We start from the raw sequence: 6985 nt of genomic DNA on the forward strand, positions 1-6985 counted from the left end.
CAACAAAAACCCATGTGGGTGTGGTGTTGGCTTTTCTGAGTTCACTGTTGGATGGAAAATTCAGACTATTTCTCAGCCTGAGTCATCTGAAAAAATTGGATTTGCTAATTTGCAGGTGGAAAATTTAATGTGCCTGTTAATTTTTCAGATGATGACATTTAAAGGTGAAAGTGATAATGGTGCTGGGAAGGTGTACTTGGGGATCATGGTCTTTACGGTCCTGGGGCAGAGCTGCCGTTGAGGTCAGGTGAATTGGCTTTGGTCAAAGGGCAGAAGCAGGGCTCTAGTATAACTTCCGTTTAGATTGATAATGGAAATTTCCCATTATAACTTGTGGGCATATCATGTATTGGAGATTCATAAGTAAAATTTTGGGCCCGGAGATCTACTTTCTGCTGGCTAAATTAGTGTTTGTAACTTTTGAATGGTATCTAGGAATAGGGACACTACCAACTTTCTCAATAGCCTGTCTCATTTTTAGAGAGGTCAAAAAACTCTAATTTCTAGCCATGCCTCTCATACTTAAATCTACCCATTTCATCTTGGTCAGTGTATCATTTTCATGAGAATAACTTCTGAGCATTGTTCTATTCAGATGCCTTCACAGACTACTGGACCACTTTCCTCAACTATTCTGTAGGCTAAATAACTTTCTATAGTGATAATGTAGACCTTTCTCAATTCACTCAATAAGAAATGAGTCTTTAGCCTTCTTGCTTTTACAGTAATAATGATAACAATATCAATAGCTAATAATTGTTATTTCTTTTTGGAAAAAGCTGACATTTATGGAGTGATTACTAATTGCCAGGCAGTGTACTGAGGATTTTACATGTATTGGTTCATTTTAACTTCCTGATAACCCAATGGGGGTAGAAGTTACTATTTTGCTGTTTTAAAGATTAGGAACTTGAAAGTGAGAGTTAATTTGTCCAGGTTCATACTGTAAGTTTAACCAGTATCCCTCTATGGTGCTCTATGGATTCCCCGATTATTGAGATTATTCGGGCTTTTTTGTATTTATTTTTCATATGTCTGTGTACACACACACACACACACACACACACACACACTCTAACACACATACATATACAAATATATGGGAAAATAAGTGTGGGTAAGTTTGCTAAATGCACGTCATGCTGCTTTATGCCATGCTGAGGTACTAACATCTTTAAAGAGCAGCTGACCTTCATCTGTACTGAAATTATTCCCTTAGGAATATTTCATTTCTCTTTTCCATTAATAAGCTGCCTTGAAGAGCAAATTAGTTCTAGGAAGGATGCTACATTAAGTTTCAAAGTGCTAGAGCCAAAGGAATTTTAATATTTTCACCTTTATTCTATCCACATATGTTGTAGATGATAAAATTTTATAGCAGTTCCTACTCCATGCATTGCCTCTCAGTCCTAGGGGCTGTCAGGTGAGGGCTATGAGGAACCACTGCATATCCCCAAATGAATAGAATACTGTATAGGCCACTTTGTAGCCCTTTACAGTCTAGTAGGAGAAATAAGCATAAGCCTATGTTGTATGTGAGAACAAACAATGCTGCATGCGCTATCTGTGTACTAAGTACATTTTCAGAGTTGCTCTTGGCTATTGGAGGAGAGAGTGAAGTGTACATTTTCAGGGGATTTAATAGTGTCTAGAAGTTCAGAAATCCAGGATGTGGCATTTGGTTTCGGATTTGAAGTCAAGGAACCAAGGAAAAGTAGAGGAATTTCTGAAGTGGGATTCATTAGTTTTGCATCCGAATTGAGCTACCGGTCACAGATTGGCACTGCTGTGTGCCATGATGGGCTGGAGGCGTGGCAAGACCTGGATCTTAGGAATATCAGCAAGACCTGCACCCTAAACCTGTCTTTGCTATTTTGGAGGTGTGCAACCTTGGGCAAGTTAAGTCTTACCTCTGGGCCTCAGTTTCTTCGCTTGTAAAGTGGGGACAAGACCACATGTACCTCATAGGTGTGTAACGGTTAAACAGGTTAATAGATGGGAGTCTGCTTTGAGTCTAGAAAGAAAATTAGAATGGTTGGCAATCACTAATAATTATATTTTAGATGTACTCTAGATGAATTTTTTTTAAGCTTTTTTCTTTCAGTACTAAGTCTATTACTTTCCCAAGTATGTCTCACAGTATGGAATTGAAAAATATTGTTTTTAGCACATTAGAATAAAGTTTAGCCACTGATCCTATTTTGCCTCCTTCAGCCCATTTCTGAGCAGACTTGGGATGGCCTTCCCCTGGTTAGGGACAAGGAATGAGTTTCTCAACTCTTTTTTTTTTTTTGAGACAGAGTCTTGCTGTGTCCCCCAGGTTGGAATGCAATAGTGTGATCTCGGCTCACTGCAACCTCTGCCTCCTGGGCTCAAGCGATTCTCCTGCCTCAGCCTCCCTGGTAGCTGGGATTACACGTGTGTGGCACTGTACTTGGCTAATTTTTGTATTTTTAGTAGAGACAGGGTTTCACCATGTTGGCCAGGCTGGTCTTGAACTCCTGAGCTCAGGTGATCCGCCCACCTCGGCCTCCCAAAGTGCTGGGTTTACAGGTGCGAGCCACCATGCCTGGCCATTAGTTTTTCAACTCTTAAATTAATGCACTGCCTGCCACTTACCTACTCATTTGGCTTTAAAGCTCATGGCTTGCCCTTAATCAATAGCTTAGGACAGTGGTCTCCAAAGTGGGAATGTATAGACCCAAGGGGGTTGTGCAAGATAATCTATATGGGTGTGGAGAAAACATCAAAATTTCTAATTACTTTTTCTATTTTTTTTAGAGCCCAGGGTCTGAAAAAACAAAACAAAACAAAACAAACAAAACAAAACAAAACAAAACAACTCCTGGGCTCAAGTGATCCTCCTATCTCAGCCTCCTGAATAGTTGAGACTATAGGTAGATTCCACCATGTTTGGCTTACTTCATAGTGCTTAATCTTTGAACACTGCTTCTCATTTGGATATGTGTTAGATGTGTCACATATGTTTGTCAGCACCCTGCAGAAGGAGTAGGTATTTCATAATTCAAAGGGATTTTCAGCAACAGCCTCACTTGTTTTTTGCTTTCAGTACATTGTAAAATACTATAGTTTACCTGTGCAGGGAGAAGGTCATGGTTTACATGATCTTAAATGATAGACTCTTTTACATAGTTTGTAAGGAGATGGAGAATGATCATGGAAATCTTTTGTGCCACCCTGAGATCTCATTAGTTATCTTGAGGAAAATATTTAAAAAGTTCAACAGGAATGAGTTACAATCTTTTTCTTCTAAACAAAGACAAGTATTCCAAATTTACTGATCCTTTCTTGCTAAGTAGTCGGCAATACCTAGAAGACACTATTTTTTAAAAAAGATTTACTCTATCCTTTCAAGGCAAGTTTTAATATTGAGTGAAAAGTAAATGCTTACAAAAGCATATCTTAAAAATGGATGCTGAAAAATGTTTCTATCTTTTGTGTGGTTTTGTTGCTTTGCCATCAACCATGAAAACCTCTGGTACTTGAATAATTTTAAAAGTTGGAAATAAACATTTCTACCCTCTTTAAAGCATTTTCAAATGAAGGATTTTAACAAATTTTGATCCTATTTGTTAAAAATGATAATATATCACATCTTCTGATTAGTTTGCAGGCACAACTGATTGACATCAGGAAATAAGAAAATTTGTTTCACAAATTATAGCAAAACATTTAAATAAAGGATGAAATAAAAACTGTGTTCAGGATTACATACTAAGCGTAGACAATGATGTACTTCTGTTTGAATCTGTGTATCTTTATGAGCTCTCTTTTTCAACCAAGATTTTTATTTATTTTATTTTTATTTTTATTGTACTTTAGATTCTGGGGTACATGTGCAGATCATGCAGGATTTTTGCATAGGTACATACATGGCAATGTGGTTTTTGCCTCCATCCCCCCATCACCCATATCTGGCATTTCTCCCTATATTATCCCTCCCCAACCTCCCTACCCCCCGCTGCCCCCCCAGTCTCCCACAACAGACCCCAGTGTGTGATGCTCCCCTTCCTGTGTCCATGTGTTCTCATTGTTCAACACCCGCCTATGAGTGAAAACATGCAGTGTTTGAGTTTCTGTTCTTGTGTCAGTTTGCTGAGAATGATGGTTTCCAGATTCATCCATGTCCCTACAAAGGACACGAACTTGTCATTTTTTATGGCTGTATAGTATTCCATGGTGTATATGTGCCACATTTTCCTTGTCCAGTCTATCATTGATGGGCATTTGGGTTGGTTCCAGGTCTTTGCTTTTGTAAACAGTTCCACAATGAAACGATTTATAATCCTTTGGCTATATACCCAGTAATGGGATTGCTGGGTCAAATGGAATTTCTATTTCCAGGTCCTTGATGAATCGCCACACTGTATTCCACAATGTCAACCAAGATGTTTATTAAAACTTAGTAAATAACTGATTTAGAACAAGTCTTTCAAATTGCTGTAACATAAGATTTGAAAAATTAAACAATGTTGAGTCATATTACTTTCATTTGGTAAATTATGTCAAATAATAATTTTAAGTGAGAACAAAACCATTTTTGGACCATTTAGAAAGTCTTAAGTATTGATAATTTTTAATCTTTCTTTTAAAATTCATATTTCTATATATGTTTATATTATAATATGAGCAATAATATAGTTGTACTATATATATAATTTGTAAATAAATAAACTCATATTTAATTTTGGGGTGGCATGGGCTTAAAAAAAAAACCCCTCATTTTGGGCTGGGCGCAGTGGCTCACGCCTGTAATCCAGCACTTTGGGAGGCCGAGGTGGGCAAATCACGAGGTCAGGAGTTCAACAGCAACCTGACCAACACGGTGAAACCCCGTCTCTACTAAAAATACAAAAAAAAAAAAAATTAGCTGGGCATGGTGGCACTTGCCTGTAATCCCAGCTACTCAGAAGGCTGAGGCAGGAGAATCGCTTGAACCCTGGAGGTGGAGGTTGCGGTGAGCCCAGATTGCACCACTGCACTCCAGCCTGGGTAACGGAGTGAGACTCCTCAAAAAATGAAACAAAACAGACACCTGATTATCTTAAAATTTGGAGGCCACTAAACTAGACAACTAGTAGCTGTAGACACTTGATAGTGAACATAGCCTTGAGTTATCTGCTACAGTTCCTATCAAGAGCCTGGCTGAGAGAACTGATATTTAGGTAAGGGACATGCTAGCCATCCCTCCCACTGACCCAAATAGGTATTATGCATTCTATCCTTGGCTCAAGCTAGACCATATAAAGGCTACTTATCTAGGTTGTTTAAGGATGGGTTAAGTTGAAAGAGTAGAGCAGCCAAGATGCTAGAAGGAGAGTACGGGTCAAAAACTGGAGAAGGAGAAATGAATCAAGTTATAGAAGAATTGAAATTTTGTGACATTCTACGGCTCCAGATTGACCCACCTCAGGCCTTAGAAAGTTCATCCTGAGGTAGTACTCTACAGCACATCTCATTCCCCTTATGAACCTGCCTCGTCGGTCACACAAAGCACACAAGACCACAGAGAAGAAAAAGTGGTGGATGGCATTATCTTCTTTTGTTCCTTAATCGTTTTACACATGTAAACCCTGGATAATGGGGTAGTAGTTAACAGCAAGAACATCAGACAGATCTTAATTTGAATCCTGATTCCACTGGTTGCTTGCTAGCTCTGACCTTTTTTGAATCAGTTTCTTCACCCACAAAATGAAGATACTAATATCCACTTCTCAGGGTATTTGATAGGATTAGATTCACAGAAAGCATTTAGTAAGGAATCTGGCATATAGCAGGTACTAATAATGATGGCATTATTCACCAGATTGCTACCTCCTGATGGTTGGAACCATGTTATGTGCTCTTTTTTTTTCCTATACTCACAATGTCTAACATAGATCTTAGTATACACTAGGTGTGCTCATTTACTACTTGTTGAACTGAATAGAATTAGTGGAAAAGACAAATCAGAACAAAGGTGATTTAGGAATCTAGCACAATCAACATTAGAAACTTTCAACTAATTTACTATCCTTATCTCTGCTGAAAGAACTTATTTTATTTTATGTCAACTTTTATTTGGGGAATTAAATTAGATTCGGGGAATACATGTGCATGTTTGTTACATGAGTATATTGTATAATGCTGAGGTTTGGGGTATGAATGATTGCATCATGCAGGAAGTGAGCATGGTACCCAACAGGTAATTTTTCAGCCTCTGTCCCCTCCATCCCTCTCCCCTCCAGTGGTCTCCATTGTCTACTGTTCCCATCTTTAAGTCCATGTATACTCAATGTTTAGCTTCCACTTATAAGTGAGAATATGTAGTATTTGATTTTCTGTTTCTGTGCTAATTCACTTAGGTTAATGGCCTACAGCTGCATCCATGTTGCTGGAAAGGATATGAATTCATTCTTGTTTATGGCTATGTGATATTCTCTAGTGTGTATACATATATATATATATATATATATATATATACACACACACACACATATACACACTACATTTTCTTTATCCAATCCATCATTGATGGGCACCTAGGTTGATTCTATTCTTTGCTGTTGTGAATAGTCCTGTGATGAACATACTAGTGCTTGTGTCTTTTTGGTAGAATTATTTATTTTCCTTTGGGTATATACCCAGCAATGCGATTGCTGGGTTGAATGGTAGCTCTATTTTATATTCTTTGAGAAATCTCCAAGCTGCTTTCCACAGTGGCAGAACTAATTTACATTCCCACCAACAGTATATAAGCATTCCCTTTTCTCCACAGCCTTGCCAACATCTGTTAATTTTTGACCTTATCTTTTGAGACAGGGACTTGCTCTGTCACCCAGGATGGAGTTCAGTGGTGCCATCATGGCTCACTGCAGCCTCGATCTCCCAGGCTCAAGTGATCTTCCCACCTCACCTTCCCAAGTAGCTGAGGCTGTGGGCTCATGCTACCACGCTTGGCTGATTTTTTTTTTTTTTTTTTTTT

The sequence above is a fragment of the Cebus imitator genome, unplaced genomic scaffold (genome assembly GCF_001604975.1).
Source record: "Cebus imitator isolate Cc_AM_T3 unplaced genomic scaffold, Cebus_imitator-1.0 Scaffold232, whole genome shotgun sequence".
NCBI lineage: Eukaryota > Metazoa > Chordata > Mammalia > Primates > Cebidae > Cebus > Cebus imitator.